At 40.8% G+C, this 18,659-nt stretch overlaps 1 long non-coding RNA gene across 1 annotated transcript in view; it reads right to left on the bottom strand.

The window, feature by feature from the left end:
• The window catches only part of LOC144588053 (uncharacterized), a 44,861-nt gene extending 40,512 nt beyond the window's left edge, over positions 1 to 4,349 (bottom strand). Inside the window, exon 1 of the long non-coding RNA XR_013543379.1 lies at positions 4,300 to 4,349. This is a non-coding gene — a long non-coding RNA (uncharacterized LOC144588053). The remainder of the gene's footprint in view (positions 1 to 4,299) is intronic.
• Positions 4,350 to 18,659: the final 14,310 nt, after the last annotated feature.

The following is an 18,659-nucleotide window of genomic DNA, read 5'->3' on the forward strand; positions in this document are numbered from 1 at the left end:
GAAAATATAAAGAAATAAAATCAAACAACCTGTTTTACACTTGTTAAACTAAAGCTTTTATATCAGTTAGTGTCTCATTTGGGCAAAAATAGAAGGTGAAATTCTCCTTTTTAAAGCTAAAATTTCTTATTTATGTTAACAAATGCACAACTCTACATATTGTGGCTATGTGTCTTTCTTTACAGAGGACAATTCTCTGTTTGAAGGGCTTTCCAACTGGAGTGCAGATGAAAGATAAAAGAACTTTAAGCAAAGAGAAGCCTTGAATGTCTACATCAGTAGTAAGAATTTGGACAGCAAACTGAGCAGGCACCTTGATTATGGTGAGACATACTGTGTTCCTGTTTAAACCACAAAAAGTAGCATCCTCATTTATCATCTTTGGAGATGACGTATTTTTTCTTTGGGGGTGATGCACAACTGGCCGCAGAACACAATTGACTCACCACACATAGTCATTCTAGATTCCAGGAAATGTATTTAGCCATTAGGCTTCATTGCTTTACTGGCCCTCAAAACTACAGGCATTAGGTTCAAATGAATCCTCTTTTGCCTCTTTGACAACACACATCTATCTCCTTGCCTAAATAGCTTTTAAATCTCTGATTACTTCAAAGGGTTAAGATTAAACCAAGTTTCAAAAATAAATTAATGGATTTATTTTCTCAGCAAATAAATAAATTTTTTTTCATTCAAAGTACGAAATAATGATTTCAAATTAAATTTTAGATATAATGGCTATACTTCAAATTGAATATTATCTTATATCTTTCTTACACACATTTTTACCAAGGCTGGAAAAGTTACTATCACTCTCAGAATCTTTCAAGTGGCATGGTTAGGAGGGACACTTTTTGTCCAAGCTCTGCATTTTAACACGTATTCTTTAACACTGAAAACTGCATTGCAACATTCAGTAAACCCCAACATCTGAAAGATGTTCCAAACTTCACATTACTCAAAATGGTACAGATCAAGTCAATTCATATTAGAATTCAGGAAAAACAAATTCCTGAAGCTTTTCTAGCTAAGAGCTGCCTTTTATGAATGCTTTCATAAGTATTAGGTTTCAGCACTGAGGATATGTAGAGATACATTTTCAAAGACTGGTTTCCTTCATGAATTCTTTCCTGTGGTGCTGGAACAGGGGAATGTGTGGGCTACATGTGGTGCTGAGGGCAGTTTTTATGGCCTCAAGGTACCCCTGTGTGGAAAAAAGCCCAGCAAATTGTGTCATTTTTCACTACGAAAAGTCTTCAGAAATGGTGGTTTTGCAATGAAAAAAGATGCAGGGTCCGCCACCCCTACCTCCAAAAAAGAAAAGGAAAGGAAAATAAATCCACAAAAACGAAACCAGGAGTAAACTTACAGCAACATTTGTCTTGCGTTTTGCATAATGTTTTTCCATTGGGGGTTAGTGTGGCTTTTGTGGGCTTTTTGGAAAATTGACCCTTAAACCATCTGAAATTGCCAACCACTGCTAGGGTGGTCTGAAGGATGGGCCTAGAGTATTATGAGCGAACATTTGAGTATTCTAGACTATTATGAGCTAACATTTGAGGAAATGCAATATGCTTTTTGGCGGCAGATGATACATGAAGATACATTATAAATAAATGACTTTTTAAAATGGAAATAAGAATATCTTTTGCTCACTTTGCTCATTTCTTGGCTGGGTTTTTCTCAATTTTTCTGCCTGGAAGAACTGGATTGTTTGTGCTTGCCAGGTCTCAGACAAACAGGTGCAGAGGGTTATTGGGTACAATTTGCAAGGATAGCTGATCCTTCTAAGCAGATCAATCCTGTCACGTTTCAGACAAAGAGGTGGAGTAGGTTTTGCACAAGGAATGCCTTTATCATCTTGGGATTTTCCACGGGCAATTGTTATAAAAATGGCATGCAGATTAGAAGTGGTCTTTGTTAAGAAACCTGGAAACGTTCAGGATACGTAGATCTAGGAAATTTTTTAGAAGCAGGATTGACTTCTCTCTCTCATTTTAGTTTTGGTTTGGCTCAGCTTATGGTTTATTCAATATGTTGTTTTTGTTGTTGTTGTTGTTGTTGTTGTAGCAGTTCATAGGAAAGTGGCATCTGTTACAAAAGTGTCACTAGCCAAGAAGGCTTCAAAAATACACAGGGAGAGGGTTAAGAGTTAGAGAGTTATAATGGAGAACAGTTTGTGGCCTTGCTCAGCTGGCATCAAAATCACAGGAAGTGAAGTTGGATGGTTAGACAATGGATGGGAAAATACAGTAGCAGAAGGACAAGAGTCTACAATATTTACTAAACAAGCACCTGATGATACTGCACTTGGCTTAGTTTGGACACCTTGCAAATCTGTCTAAATCATTCTAACTGAGTTCAGGATTTGTGCAAATATGAAACATACCCTTAGTGCCTACTTATTATATTGTTAATACAAAGTTGTCTGGAAAACATTGACACACTCTTTTCAAGGGACTTTCCCTATCATGGAAATCAATGGACTGAAAAATGAAGTCCACTTACTTTTTCAAAAATTATTTTTGGCACTTGGACCATATCAAAAAGCCCACCTTGTGAACAATCACTTTGAGTTGTTTGTTGTGCTTCATTTGCCTGCCAAAATATGAGGAATGTTTTGCAATGTCTGCAAAAGTCTGTGATTAAGCTGATATGCATGTTGACGCACACAAGAAAAATTCTGCCTCTTGAACAATTTCTTAAACTTGTCTAGATTGGCTGAAGAACGATGCTAACCCCGTCATCATATCCTGAATAATTGTAGATAGTTGCTAACAGCTAGCCAGTTTTAATTCCTATCATTTTGCACGAACAGGAAGAGCTTTTAACCAAAATAGAGAAAAAATATTACATTCACAGTTCACAGGCCACCAGGAATGCGACAGCTGTTCATGTGAACACATGGATGCCCATCCAATGAGATTAACAATTTACACAAGATCTGATTACATCCCATCTTTAATGTCTCACATCACCACCACCTATGCTCTGGAATAAAGGAAGAGCCACATTAAGTATATCTTACAAAGATAAACAATGAATTAGCCATATTTATGCAGCAACTGTTGATTTTCTCTTGGGTACATTTAATTCCTTCAAAAGCAAAATCTTGGATGCAAAGTCACAGAGGGTGGACTAGTGATGGTTTTATCTATACTTTCTAAATGGAACCTTCATGTAAACAGGAGAATCACAGAGATGCAAGGGGACCATGCAGGAAATCACTATTATGTCCTGATAGATGGCTATCCAGCCTCTACTGAAAATCTCTAATGATGCTGAGACACCCACCCACCCACACATTCCAATGCAGCCTTTTCTACCATCAAAGAGTTATCATGTCAGGAAATTCTTCCTAATATTTTGTTGAAATCTCCTTTCTTACAGTTTGAACTTGTTGGTTTGGATCCTGCCCGTGAAGCCAACAGAAAGTAAATTTGTTCTATCATCAGTCCTTCAAACACTTGTAGATGGCTTTGAATTGCCTCTTCTCTGGGTTCCATATACCTACTTCTTTCCATCTTTCTTTATAGAACTTGGTCTTGATACCCCCATGATCTTCATTGCTCATCTCTTCTGGGCATGTTCTGCTTTGATATGATACCACTGAATATCGGGTACTGTGATAAGGGTAGACATTACTGCTCTTGTCCCCTGTTTGTGATTGCCCAATGATGGATTCTGATCTCATTTAGCAAGGCACAGAAAACTGCCTGACACTCAATCACACCATTGGTCCACTTCTCCCAGCATCAATTACTTAGCAGTGGGTCTCTGTCAGAATATTTTTACAACCCTGCTACTTAAAATCATTAGATGCCCAGAAATAGGCCCATCTGCATGCGGAACTCTGTTTCTTAGGTTCAGACTTCAGCATTCTCATAACAATTTTTTAAAAAACCAACTTAACAGAGAATACTGTATGTGAACCAGCCTAGCAACATAGTGTGTTATCGCCATAACAAACGTGTCTTTTTGTTATCAGTGCCAATAAGCCTTTTAATAAGCAACAGGAGGGGAGAAGCTCCTACAGCACCAAGAGCATTCACTTCCAATTTTGCCTTTTTCTTTTGTTATCACCATGCTTCCTTGAATTACTTCGTTACACATTTGGAAAGAAAAGCAAGATCCACTTTCTCCTTGCAATAGCGGAATACAATCACATCATCAGATGGGAGATTGTTTATATGTGTCCCCCCCCCCTCCCGGGTGAAACCTATCTTTGCTGACGTTAAAACAACAATCTAACATCTTCTGCAAAGCAACCCAAGCTCTACCAAATGAGGTCACACCCACCTGTACCTTCCACAAAGTAGAGAATGATAAAATCCAGCTTTAGTCTGTTGGTTGCATCTTGTTAGACTTTTCAACGCTTTAAGAATTACAGGCTGATTCCTGCAGGGGCTAAAATCTCAGAGCCAGTGATCATGGGGAAGTGACAGATCTCAACAGCTTCACTACCCTGTCTTCTCTTATTCCTGGAATCCAAAATGCTCTTTAGCATTCTTTCTTGGGAGTGTTAAGATTTTTGCTTTCAGACAGAGCTAAATAGCACAATCGCCTGCCTGAGTCAGGGATATAAAAGACTTCACAGAAATAACGTGTTTTTCCATGTCCTACCTTTCTCTTCAGATGTCTTGCCAACTCCACTGTGGGCTTGTTTACACAATCCAGGGATACCAAGGTCATTTCTGAAGATCTATTATCCTGGATCAAGAACTGAAGTTCTCTGCTTCCTAGCATGGGCTATAAAACCTGGGCTTTGACAAATGGTCAAGTGATGCAATGACATTTACTGATTGTAGGTTTTTAAATTGGCTTTTAAAATGGGTTGGGTACAGAACAAGACATTCACGCTTTAGTTCCAGCAGGACAAGATATTTAGTTATGGTGGTCTGAAAGTTCCCCAGTTCAGTGGATTTAAACCATGTCTAACTCAGTTTGTATCAAGCCTAATTGGTAAGGAATTTATTAATAATTGTGTCAATGGTCATTAGATTAGATTGAGGTGTTTTAACATTTCAGAGAGAAGAGGTGAAGCAAGGTGTATTGTCTATGAAAGCTCAGGAACAAGATGTATTAAAATAAATGGAGGATAAATGAACAAGGGGAGGGTGGCACCATCATTCATTGCATGTCTTTATCTCAGGGACGCCCACCTAACCCTGCTGAATAGTAGATGGTTTGTTCATATATCTAGACATGCTGCAAGAGAATGGAGGAATAGTAAGACCCACACTTCCAGCCACCATGCAGCCTTGGCTACAATCTGATTTGGAAAGCTAATCTGGATCAGGAATGGACAGCACCTCCATGGGAGACACTAGAGATCACCAGGCAGGGCTAGGAGTAAATCTTGCCTGAAACTGTGGACAACACCTGCCAGTCAGAGTTGGCAGTATTGACGTACAAGGACCAATTGTCTGACTCAGTATAGGGCAGGTTTCTATATGCCTGCCAAGCAGAATGGTCTGATATAACCAAGCAATTCTTAAGCTAGGAGAGGAAGCTGAACATGTTCCATGTGTGTTGCCTCTGACACATTTTTGGTATCACCTGGCAGGACAAAGTTCAAAATAGTTTTGTCCTAGAATGAGCTGGAATTTTTAGCATGTACTGTATACATTACTGAAACAGTGATGTCTATGTTGGCTCGGGCATGTTGTGAGAATGGCTGATTGGTTGGATTCCTAAAGATCTCCTGTATGGAGAATTAGTGCAGGGAAATCACCCCAGAGGGAGACCACAGCTGCGATACAAGGATATCTGCAAACAGGATCTGAAGGCCTTAGGAATGGACCTCAACAGATGGGAAACCTTGACATCTGAGTGTTCAGCTTGGAGGCAGGCAGTGCATCATGGCCTCTCCCATTTTGAAGAGACCCTTGTCCAGCAGGCCGAGGCAAAGAGGCAGTCCCGAAACCAACAAAATCAGGGAGCTGGACAAGGGACAGATTGTATTTGTCTTCCGTGTGGAAGGGATTGTTACTCTCGTATTGGCCTTCTCAGCCACACGAGATGCTGTTCCAAGACCTCTATTCAGAGCATGATACCATAGTCTCTCGAGACTGAAGGATGCCTAATACAATACAAATAATATACAAATTAAGCTAGAAGTTTAACTCTACCGGAGCTGTAGCAACTAAAGGCATTAGACTTTCTCTACATGGAGTCAGAAGGGCGAGCAGGTGCCAGAAGTTGGAAAGTGAGTGTTTAATAGCAAATACTGGACTGAAACTGCAGAGACCCAAGTTCCAAATCCCATCAGCCATTAAGTTCACTGGGTAACTGTATCTCACCCTAATGTCCCCTAGCAGATCACTGTGAAGCTAAAATAGGAGAAAGAAGAATCCACTGTTTCATCCTGAGCATCCTAGAGGAGAAAGGGTAGGATAAAATTCTTGTGAATAATTAACAGTGCATGTATGAGTGACATGAGCAGCAAAATTCATGGCATGCCTGAACAGGAAAGAAGGGAGACAGCCCACAGTAGAGATAAGAAACATACAGATCCTCATACAGTACTACTGTACACAGTCACTCATCTCTGAGTCTTTAAACTGTAGGTGTCATCACAGACGTCAGAGGGACTTACGTCTGTATTGTAATGCCCATTCAGCTAACAGTACCTCATGCTTTGGACTTGACTTGTAGATAGCACAAATTAAAAAAAGTAGCTGGTTTGGTCCCTCCCATAGGTTTTGAATTGATTAAGAACTTCTTGTTCCTCACTGAAGACACCAGACCATACACATGACTTTTTAATTTTTCCATAGACCGATTATAACTTGGTCTGAATTAGGTCACTTGAAGCACAAGTCCTAGTGATAATACACCATGCCAAATTCCTTTCATTTTGACTGCCTATTTGCCCTTGGTCAGATAGTTCAAAGGTTTAAATACTTGGCTGCCAAGCAAAAGGTTGTGAGTTCAGTCCTCCGCTATTCCTCCTGGGAGAAGAGCCGGCCTGAGTAGCCTTGGGCAAGCTGCACAATCCCAGGATGTCTCCAGAAGAAGGAAACAGTAAACCACTTCTGAGTATTCTCTGCCTTGAAAATCCTAGAAAGAGTTGCCACAAGTCAGAATCAGTCTGACGGCACACAAGTATTTATTATTATTATTTGCCACTTGGGAAGGCACTTTTTTTAAAAAAGTAAGCGAAAGTTTGCATTGCATATCTTAGTTCCCTTTCATCTTAGCAATGAACAGCATAAAATGTGTCTAATATAATCACAGAGGCAGTACCAATAATGACAGAAGAGTTCTGCCAATCTAAAGGATCAAATGAAATTGTTGGGTGGAGGACCAAGTCAGGATGTTCTTAAAGTAAATACCAACATTGCTTTTTTGCTCATCATCTCCTTTGATGGGTCTTTGTGGAAGTTTGAATAGTCTTGATTGTGCCGAGAGTGAAGTCATGTTTAATTAGCATAGAAAGAATGTATCCTACATTTAGGGTTTCGTGTGTGTGTGTGTGTGTGTGTGTGTGTGTGTGTGTGTGTGTGTGTGTGTGTGTGTGTGTGTGTGTGTGTGTGAGAGAGAGAGAGAGAGAGAGAGAGAGAGAGAGAGAGAGAGAGTTTCAAGAATTTTTCCTTCTCCATACAAACTGCTATTGTGAAATGCATCGCCAGCATTGATACTGGAGGCCATACATATATTTTCATCTTCATACTGCAAAATGTGTTTTTTGTTTTAAAAAAAAATAATTATGGATTATCATTATCCCTGCTGCTGGCAGCTTGAGCAAGTACAGCACAAAACGTACCTAATTTCTTTCCAAAAGAACAATTACGGTAATACAATGGTTACCTAGTTCTAGGAGTTTAATTTCAGCCATCCTAATGAAGGAAAATCTTTCCTGCAACGAAATACTCACTAAGGATGGACCAAAATATTCAGGGGAAAGTAGTGTGCGGGGGAGGGGAATCCTGTGTGAGAGCACAGCACCAAATACAATGGGCCTTAATCCAAAGCAGGCTCCAAAATGTGCCTCTCACGCTGGACTGGCAGTCAAGTGCAGAAGAGCATGATGAATGCATGGGTCTCTGCAGTAAATGGAGACCCACATCTACAATGACAGCCTATGGTTTAGTGGAGACAGCTTCACATGGTCAAAATAGTGGGATTTACTCAGCAACACAGAATCTGACATGGCCTGACATCCCCACCCAGGCTTTCCGGTAAGCTTAGCTACAATATTCACAATAACTAGGATTGCTGTTATTGCACATTATCCCAGCTTATGCGATACAAAGTATTTAACTGTGGTCTCAGATGAGCAAGTAAGAGACATTAACATTACAAAATACAGTACCTCTTCTTCATTTGTTGATGTGGGCTGATCTGGTTGCCTGCATTTTTAGACTTTCCTTACAGAGCAGGTGGCTATAAGAATTATTGTAATGAGTACCTCCAGTTCCACTTTGATTCTTCTACCACTGCAAACAAACTTGGTTGCTATTCTGCAAAACTGTTTACAGAGTCAGTTTAAGTGAAATGGGAAAGACAATTGGTGTGTTCCATTAGGAATGGCCAAAATAAATTAGTGAGGTGAAGAACAAGATGGTGCCATCTTGCAGTCTGTGTTTAAAAGCTGACTGACCTTGCAGTTGGATATTTCTCTTGCCCAGGAGGAAAAAAAATTGCATTCTCCCCTATGACTGAAGACAGCAGGATTGTTTAGAGACAGGGCAAGAAAGGAGATTCCTATGGCCCCATAGGTATCTCCTCTAACAGTTTTCTGCCACCTCCACACATTTACCACCTGAGGCAACTGCTTTATTTTTGCCTAATAGCAGGGCCAGCACTGTGTTGCGCTCTTCTTTCACGAAGGCACACCACAGTCTGATACCCACCCCCAAAATACAGTACACAGTCACAGGCAAAGCAGAAAGTGTGATGTGAGGACCCTTATCTCCAGTCTCTGGGCTCAGCACACAACATCTTACCAAGCCCAAAAGGACAAATGTTATAAGAATAATAAATAACAGTACTTTTTCTGATATGCTGCATTGAAAATATCTCAGTTATTTCTAATTGATGAAAATACCTCGCTGTTTAGACAGAGCTTCCTAATGACTCACAATGCAGTGATGTCAGCAAAATGCCAGACGTTTTTCCATCCAAAACCGAGACAACAACAGCCATATGCTCAAAAAATAGTTTTCTCCTTAGTGAATGTTTATAAAGAGAATGAATAGACGCAGTCTGAAATGAGAAATTTGTGCAGTGTTGTGTTATTCAAAGATAACAGAAGCATGTTTGATTAGGACTTTTTTTGGGGGGGGAATATTGTTTTGATATGTTCATAATATTTTGGTTACACATCAGAATGAAGTAGGAGGGGAAGGGAGAACGCTTCCTTTTCTCCTAAGTCCTCTTTTCAAAGAGGGAATATGCACCAATAACAAGATTATGTGAGGAATGTCCTTCCTACAGAGACCCAGTAGAGCCTGGCCCACCAATAGGCAGAACAGCCTCAGGTAGGAGAGACTGTAAGGGAGCCGCAGCAGCAGTCCACCCATTGTTGGAGTACAGAATGGTGTGTCCCACACAGTCTGTCTTCATTCCCCTGGCCTCAGGTGTTCTGTTCAATTGCCAGTACAAAAGATTCAACAGGAAGTCCAGCCTATCCACTTATTTGGGAGGGAGCACCATTTTGTCCTTTAATCCAGGTAGCAAAAATTTTGTGTCAACCCAGAGAGACAGAATTTGGCACATTTTACTCACATTGACTTGTTTTTGACATTCAGAAGATCTCCACAGACAAAGGACCTCAATGTAGCCTGTGTCTGGTCTCAGGACTGATTGTGTGAAAACACTTTGAACAACATACACCAGCGGATGAAGGTGTCTATGCAGATCAGCTGTCTGTGACCTGGTAGCTGCTACTGATTTGAGTAGGCTTGTGGTGTGCCAGCTCTGAATTCAACAGATACCTTTTTCAGAACAGAGGGATGAGATGGGGTCACGATACCACTCTTCAGGTAGCCTACAGCAGTGGTCCCCAACCTTGGGCCTCCAGAGGTTCTTGGACTTCAACTCCCAGAAATCCTAGCCAGCGGAGGTGGTGGTGAAGGCTTCTGGGAGTTGCAGTCCAAGAACCTCTGGAAACCCAAGGTTACGGACCACTGGCCTACAGAGTCCACAAGAAAAGAATACCATTTTAGATGTAGCAAATACAGGTTGGCCAACAAAGAAACATTCGTCGAAGAGCAGGAAGACTAATCCTTAGGAGACAGCATCTACCTTTCTAAATGTGTCTGTTACTCACATCATTCTGGAAGTGCTTGTCCAAAAAAGTTACATTTTGTGAACTCTGTGTGACCTAAACTTTCATGGTCTGGAGCCCAGGAAACCTGATGCCAACGCAAACTTGTAAGTCTTTAAGATTCCCCAAGACTTTTTTTCCCCTGCAAGAGAATAATGCAGCTAACACCTCAAAATTTTCCAAACTTTGCAGTGCTGATGTAAGTCCTGTGGGCTATTTATTCAGCCCAAGGGGTGAATTCTTAGGAAGGGGTTGTGATTCAAATTTTTTTTCAGTTAAGAAAGAGCAGGAAAGCTACAGAGGCAGGATCTGCTGTTCCCCTGGAGAATGATAGTGTCTTAATCACCTTGGTTTAGTTAACACAATTTCAATATGTTCATGCAGAAGGACTACTGAAAGGGTGAATAGACATAGTGACCTTATGTATCTGTATTCGAATACACTTGGAAATGATTCCTTTATGTTGTGAATATCCTACCATAGTCAATAAATGTATGTGGGTCTTTGTTCTTATTTGTCTTCATTTGTATTCTTCCTTGTTTCTTCAAGCAACTACTGCTCTGGAGTTGGTGAAAAGAACACACATTCCAGTCAGCTGTGAAGTATGGAAAAGGGAACATCACTGATACCAAGTATGTGTCTAACTCGAAAGAAATCATTCTGGTGATAGGTGCCAGTCAATAAATTCAGTCACAACAAAAATATTGCATAGCAGTAAGTTGATGGACATCATGCATCAATGCAGTTGGGTTGAGGATGGGGAAAATAGTCATGTAAAACATATGACTGCATGCCATAGGAGACAAGAGAAGGGAAATGCAATATCTCATTATGCAACTGCCACAAAACCCAACAAATCATCTCTGAACTCCACAATGAGCCCAGAATGAACCCCCCCCAATGGAATACAATGAATTTCTGGGGCTTTTCCAAGCCTCCCTTTCCAAATGATGAGAATTCACTGACTAAGTTGCAAAGTTACACCAGAGAGTTGAAATCACAGCATGAGTACCAACAAGCATAGAGCATGAATTTGTTTTGTTATTATACTCACTTTTGAAACATTACACAGAACACGTTTCGTTCGTTTAGTCGTTTAGTCGTGTCCGACTCTTCGTGACCCCATGGACCAGAACACGCCAGGCCCTCCTATCTTCTACTGCCTCCCGAAGTTGTGTCAAATTCATGTTGGTTGTTTCGCAGACACTGTCCAGCCATCTCATCCTCGGTCGTCCCCTTCTCCTCTTGCCATCACACTTTCCCAACATCAGGGCCTTTTCCAGGGAGTCTTTTCTTCTCATTAGATGGCCAAAGTACTGGAGCCTCAGCTTCAGGATCTGTCCTTCCAGTGAGCACTCAGGGTTGATTTCCTTTAGAATTGATAGGTTTGTTCTCCTTGCAGTCCAGGGGATTCTCAAGAGTCTCCTCCAGCACCACAATTCAAAGGCATCAATTCGTCGGCGGTCTGCTTTCTTTATGGTCCAGCTCTCACTTCCATACATCACGACAGGAAAAACCATAGCTTTGACTATTCGGACTTTTGTTGGCAAGGTGATGTCTCTGCTTTTTAACATGCTGTCAAGATTTGTCATCGCTTTCCTCCCAAGAAGCAGGCGTCTTTTAATTTCGTGGCTGCTGTCTCCATCTGCAGTGATCATGGAGCCCAGGAAAATAAAATCTGTCACTGCCTCCATATCTTCCCCTTCTATTTCCCAGGAGGTGATGGGACCAGTGGCCATGATCTTAGTTTTTTTGATGTTGAGTTTCAGACCATTTTTTGCACTCTCTTCTTTCACCCTCATTACAAGGTTCTTTAATTCCTCCTCACTTTCTGCCATCAGAGTGGTGTCATCTGCATATCGGAGGTTGTTGATATTTCTTCCGGCAATCTTAATTCCGGCTTGGGATTCCTCCAGTCCAGCCTTCCGCATGATGTATTCTGCATATAAGTTGAATAAGCTGGGAGACAATATACAGCCTTGTCGTACTCCTTTCCCAATTTTGAACCACTCAGTTGTTCCATGACCAGTTCTAACTGTTGCTTCCTGTCCCACATATAGGTTTCTCAGGAGATGGATAAGGTGGTCAGGCACTCCCATTTCTTTAAGAACTTGCCATAGTTTGCGGTGGTCCACACAGTCAAAGGCTTTCGCATAGTCAATGAAGCAGAAGTAGATATTTTTCTGGAACTCTCTGGCTTTCTCCATAATCCAGCGCAAGTTAGCAATTTGGTCTCGAGTTCCTCTGCCTCTTCGGAATCCAGCTTGTACTTCTGGGAGTTCTCGGTCCACATACTGCTGAAGCCTACCTTGTAGGATTTTGAGCATAACCTTGCTAGCGTGTGAAATGAGTGCAATTGTACGGTAGTTGGAGCATTCTTTGGCACTGCCTTTCTTTGGGATTGGGATGTAGACTGATCTTTTCCAATCCTCTGGCCACTGTTGAGTTTTCCAAACTTGCTGGCATATTGAATGTAGCACCTTAACAGCATCATCTTTCAAGATTTTAAATAGTTCAACTGGAATGCCATCACCTCCACTGGCCTTGTTGTTAGACAGGCTTTCTAAGGCCCACTTGACTTCACTCTCCAGGATGTCTGGCTCAAGGTCAGCAACTACATTGTCTGGGTTGTCCGGGATATCCACATCTTTCTGATATAATTCCTCTGTGTATTCTTGCCACCTGCTCTTGATGTCTTCTGCTTCTGTGAGGTCCCTCCCATTTTTGTCCTTTATCATGTCCATCTTTGCGCGAAATGTTCCTCTAATATCTCCAATTTTCCTGAACAGATCTCTGGTTTTTCCTTTTCTGTTATTTTCCTCTATTTCTTTGCATTGTTCATTTAAGAAGGCCCTCTTGTCTCTCCTTGCTATTCTTTGGAAATCTGCATTCAATTTTCTGTAACTTTCCCTATCTCCCTTGCATTTTGCTTCCCTTCTCCTCTCTGCTATTTCTAAGGCCTCGTTGGACAGCCATTTTGCTTTCTTGCATTTCCTTTTCTTTGGGATGACACAGAACACACCTAGGATTTATTTTGAAAGGCATTTAGGATCTGCAGAATTCAAAATAAAGGAGAGTATGCAGGAAATGTCTGGATTGGAGAGTTTTTTAATGGGTTCCTTGGTGGTTGTTGTGATAAGTGTCATTGGTATTTTAAGATGCTAAGGGTTGTGCTAGGGATGCTGCTTGGTTGTACAAAGTGAAGAGGGAGCATGTTGTTGGCTTTTGGATAGCTTGATCACAGAGCTGGCTGTGGGATCCTGGGTATTGTGGTCCGAAAAGTAACATTACATATCTCTGTATCACAGGCACCAAAAATTTCTGTTCAGGCCCTACCCACTGCCATAAACTGCTTGCTTGCAATATAAGTGTGCCACACACTAAAAGACAGTCAGTGAAAAATGTAACTGATGTGCTTCAGCATTGGTTGACCCCAATGGTCACACAAGGAATTGGGACCATACATTCAGTGCCTTGAAGAAAAAGTGATCTGATCCAGCAGCCATATCTCAGTAGATGAGCAAATATGGTGTGAAGGTGAGGACTGAGTCCAGTTCTGTGTTTCTGGGCTTCAATTTTCAAAAGTTAAGGGTAGTGCTCCAGAAACACAAATCTGCACACTTCTAGTGTTAAAAGTACCAAACTACTATGAGTGTTTGGCAACTGCAGGTTCTCTTAGCTTGATGTCCTTGTGACATAGTGACACTGAACTTCCAAACATCTCTCTTTTCATACAAATATTAAAAAGGTAGGAACTCTTGTCTTTTGTTGCATCTGGTTAACATGTTCCCAAATATATAAATATATATTTGTTTTTGCTCTGGACCATATACTGCTTTTTCTAGAAGAGAATTGTTGGAACTCCCTCAAACAACCCACAGTGAAGACAGATACAATATTTTAAGAGCAGTGGAGGTGGTTGGGAAGCACGGCGCTGCTCTCAAAACAAACATATTTTATTTTGTCTTGGCACAGACTCAGAGTGCGGAGGAACGAACAGATTCTGTCCATTTTCAGTGGTCTAATTTGAACTAGGAAGAATTAGACTGGAAGGCTACCTATCATCATGAACCCACTGCCTTTCAGAGTCTGAGCCCCTAAAGCAGCCACTCTCACCTTTTTTTGGCCATGGCCATAAACTCAACATGAAAGACTTATAGGCTGGATCAGTATTGTATAAGTCGCATAACAAATCTTATAAGGTGGTGTGGGAAGAATTGTTTCTCATCTGTGGTCCCCTTCAAATGTGCCAAGGTCCCCAAGGAGACCATATGGCCTCCATTAAGGATGGCTGACCTAAAGTACTACAACTTCTATCAGAAAAGGTGGAAGTTGCCTTACATTGAGTCAGACAATTGAGCCTGATATTGCCAATGGTAAACTGACAGCAACCCTTTAGGCAAGCAGGCATCTCTCCCAGCCCTAGTGGGTGATTCTTGGCTTTACCAGGCAGTCTCCCATTTGAGTGCAAACCAGACCCTATATAGCTTCCAAAATGAAATGAGAGTAGCTATGTTCAGGGTAGTATAGTGTCAGCTGTGATATGAGGCCATCCCTGCCAATGGTATTCATATTTGCAGGCCTTTGTTTGCCTGGTGCAAATTTCTGAGGGTTTTAGACTACAGTCAGTTCCAAATATCTGGACATCAGCCTATATACAGATATAAGTATCTATATTTCATGTTTTAAACTATGTTTAAAGCTCTAAGAACCTGAAACACAAGGTAAAAGTAATATGAGAAGGAAGATTCAATATTACTTTTCTCATTCGTGACTAAAGTGCACGTGACTTAGGGACTAATATTATATCCCAGTCCTCACTGAATTCATCAAGTTGAAGTACACTTCCTTTGTGTACAATTGTGGCCCCAGGGTCTGCGAAATAATGCCAATGTAATAACTTGAAGGCTCTCAAATATTCTTTGTAAATATTCGAAAATCTATGCCAGGCATTTGGCAACATTCTCCACTTGGTTTTAAAAGCAAATTCAAAAATCAAAGTATGTATCCATACTAATAATTACCTTTAAAAGTGTGTGTATATTAAAATGTCTTCCAAGCTTCACGAATTTTTAGAAAAATTCATTGTGTGCCTTATGCAGCATGTCTGTGAGCTGGAACAGATTAATGAAACAGAGAACGTACATTGCTATGAAACTAAATATCAACACCAACAGCTTCCTAATTCTACAGTAGCCCACTTCTGGACATTTTGTTTTTCTGCTTTTCAACAAGATATTTGGAAAGAATCTTCAATATTTCTAGCTGTCAAGAATATTCCAAGAACCGTCTCTTCTATCCACCTCTGTTTTCTTTTTTCTTTTTTGCAGCCTTTCCCTTTCCTCCTTCACAGCAAACACAAGAGTTTTGAGACACTAAATAATCAGGACAGAGATAGAAGCCAAATGGAGTATATCATTGCTGTCATCCTAAATGAGATGTGAAAAGCTGAGCAGGAAAGACAGTGATTAAACTGTTTAAAAAAACACACCAATTTTATTTAACTTTTCTGCCAAAGGCGTCTTGTGTGATCTTGAACAAGTTGCTTAGGGACATATTTTAGAAAAAGGACAACATTGTGTAAACAGAGATCAAGATTACCATCTCCATGCTTCCTTTTGTTTTCTTATTCCTCAGGCAATGACTGCACAATTCCAAATTCATAACTCCAAGAGGTGTTTGATTTCAATGCACATGGAAAGTAGACACCACAACAACACACCTGTGCATTTAGTTCACTGTTGCATAAATACTTCCTTCCTCAGAATCACATTCCATGATATTATAACCCTACACTCACGGTGAGTGGCTTGGATTGAGGTGAGCTGGAAAAGGGGGTCTCTTTTCTACATAGACCAGGAACCACTCATTCTAAGCTTCCATACCTGTTTTCATTTTTCTTTGAATGTAATCCAGATTCCTCCAATTTGAATTTCCACACAATAAGACATCCCCTCTCTTCCTCCTCTCAACTCTTTCCTTCCTTTTCTTATGCCCTCCCCAATCTGTTCCTTGTCTCTAGTCTTATAGTGAAGAATGAAGATTTAAGTACAAAGTAAAAAAATCATATTTCCTAAACATCTTGGCCGGAGTAGATTCTTTGTGTGGAAAGATTGTGTGAGCTCAGCTCAATTCTGCTGCAGTACTTAAAATAAATCCAAGGGCTCAGAATTCGTTAATTCTAAAGATATTCATTTGTTTGATTGTTTGTTTGTTTATCTGTCTGTCTATCTATTTATAATATTTTTGCCTCAAATTTATCCTTAAAGAGGACCCAAGGCAGTTTACATCATTCAAAGACAATATTTAAAGTTGAAAACAGCAAGTATACAAATACTGAAAAGAATGAAACAAATACCACACTGAAAAACACAGAAGCAGCACCGAAAAGCATAGTCAAGGCACAACGATCCATTTAAAAATACCACTCAAGTAGCCTGTCACAAAGCTTGCCTGAAGAGAAAGATATTTGCTTGCTTTCAGAAGGATAGCAGGAATGGTGCCAGCCTGGGGTCCTGTGGGAGAGAGTTCCAAAGTCTGGAAACAGCAAAAGGAAAGGCCCTCTCCCGTCTCCACACCAAACACATCTGTGATACTTTGGAACCAAGCCATTTAGGGCTTTATAGATTCAAACGAATACTTTGAACTCTGCCCGGAAACAGAGTGACAGCCAGTGGAGCTGCTATAACAGGGGTGTTACATGATTCCTGTGATCAGCCCATTCATAAACTAGCAGCCATGTTTTTGGACCTGCTGGTTTCCAAGCATTGTCCAAAGACAGTAGTACATAGTACAAAGATGAACTGGACTTGAGAAGGGTAGACCACAGAGTCATCATCCACAACAACAACAAAAGCTAACCAACAGACTACAGAAGGAACAAGAAAGCTAATTGCTACATGTTGCAAAATGTTGGAGGGCCTTGGTTTGTGTAATGGGCTTGACAACATTTGCTCCTTTGCACTATCAGAGAAACAGACATATACAATTAATGCTGTGTGGTATCTGTTCATTTTATTTGCAGAGACTTGTCATCACATGGCCCACCTGCACATATTATGAAATTCTTTAGGTGTGGCTTCAAACAGGACTTTTTTCCTTCTTCTTTAAAGACAAGACTTTTTCCTGATTCCCATGTTGTTTCTTTATGAAAGCAAAGTTTTGCCTCCATGAATGACTGTCTACAGATGGATTATTTGTTTTGTCTGTCCCCATGTTTTGGAATGTGCTGTTTTTAATTAATAGAAGTTTTATTATTGGGAGAGGGGGAGCGAGGCAGCTAACTGACATACCATATCAAGGAACTAGAAATGAACAATACACATGGAAAAGACTCAGAATTAACTTCAACCTAAAGCATGTGAAAATGCAGAATAACTGCTGAATGGCTTACGGATTTATCAGGAGAGTGTTATCAATTTTACTGCTGGAGCACACTGTTTGATACAGAACAGCAGCTGACAATGTTTGATGGTCTCTAGGGACAATTTCTTTTCCTTGAATGTTGGCATGCTGCACCCCTCAGCACGCCTGCAAACTGTGCCTGATACGGATTTTTTGGGGAAGGTATGACTTGCCCTTTAAACTTATTTCCTTTGTCTGGTGTGTCAACAAGCAGGAAATATTGATTGTCTTGACATTTCCGTTGGAATCCTTCCAGCTGGGTAGCCATGCTATCTCACAGCAGCAAAGAAAGAGTAAAGCAGTAACGGAAACCCCAACCAATATATGATGGAATACAGTCCGTCCCATCTTGCTGTATGAGTTCCCCAAAAGATTGGTTTCAGCCATGGATGCCTTGTGAACAGAGCAGAGGTGCCCCCTTGATATCTGAGGATGGGGGAGGGAGCATCCCTGTGCCACCAGCATTTTATATATTTATCTGACCTCATTAACAAAAAGTTCCAAAAAACCCTTGGAGAGGCTGAGATATAATTGGATGCAGGGATGTGGCCAATGATAGGGAGACAAAAAATCTTTGGGGGGGGATTTTTAAAATTTGGTTTGAAAGTGTGAGTAGGGAGAAAATCATAGCCCCACCTCCTACCTCTCTCCTTGTCTATGTGAGGAAAGACAGTTTGAAAGAGAGACGGTCTACTATTTGTGAAGCCTCTCCATGCTACTGGGAACCTTGATTATTCATGATCCTCCAAATATTTTTCCAAATGATTGTTGTAGATTTTTTGGGCTGTTTGGCCGTGTTCTGGAGGTTTTTCTCCCTAACATTTCACCAGTCTCTGTGGCCAGCATCTTCAGAGCTGTGGAACTGCTGTAACCAGCAGGATAGAGCATTTATTTTTAGCACAATTGTCTTGAATTATGGGCTGCGATGCAGCTTTTCACTCGGAAGTGCTGGTGGGGAGGAAAAACTGATGGTGCAGTCATA

The sequence above is a fragment of the Pogona vitticeps genome, chromosome 3, assembly GCF_051106095.1.
Source record: "Pogona vitticeps strain Pit_001003342236 chromosome 3, PviZW2.1, whole genome shotgun sequence".
NCBI lineage: Eukaryota > Metazoa > Chordata > Lepidosauria > Squamata > Agamidae > Pogona > Pogona vitticeps.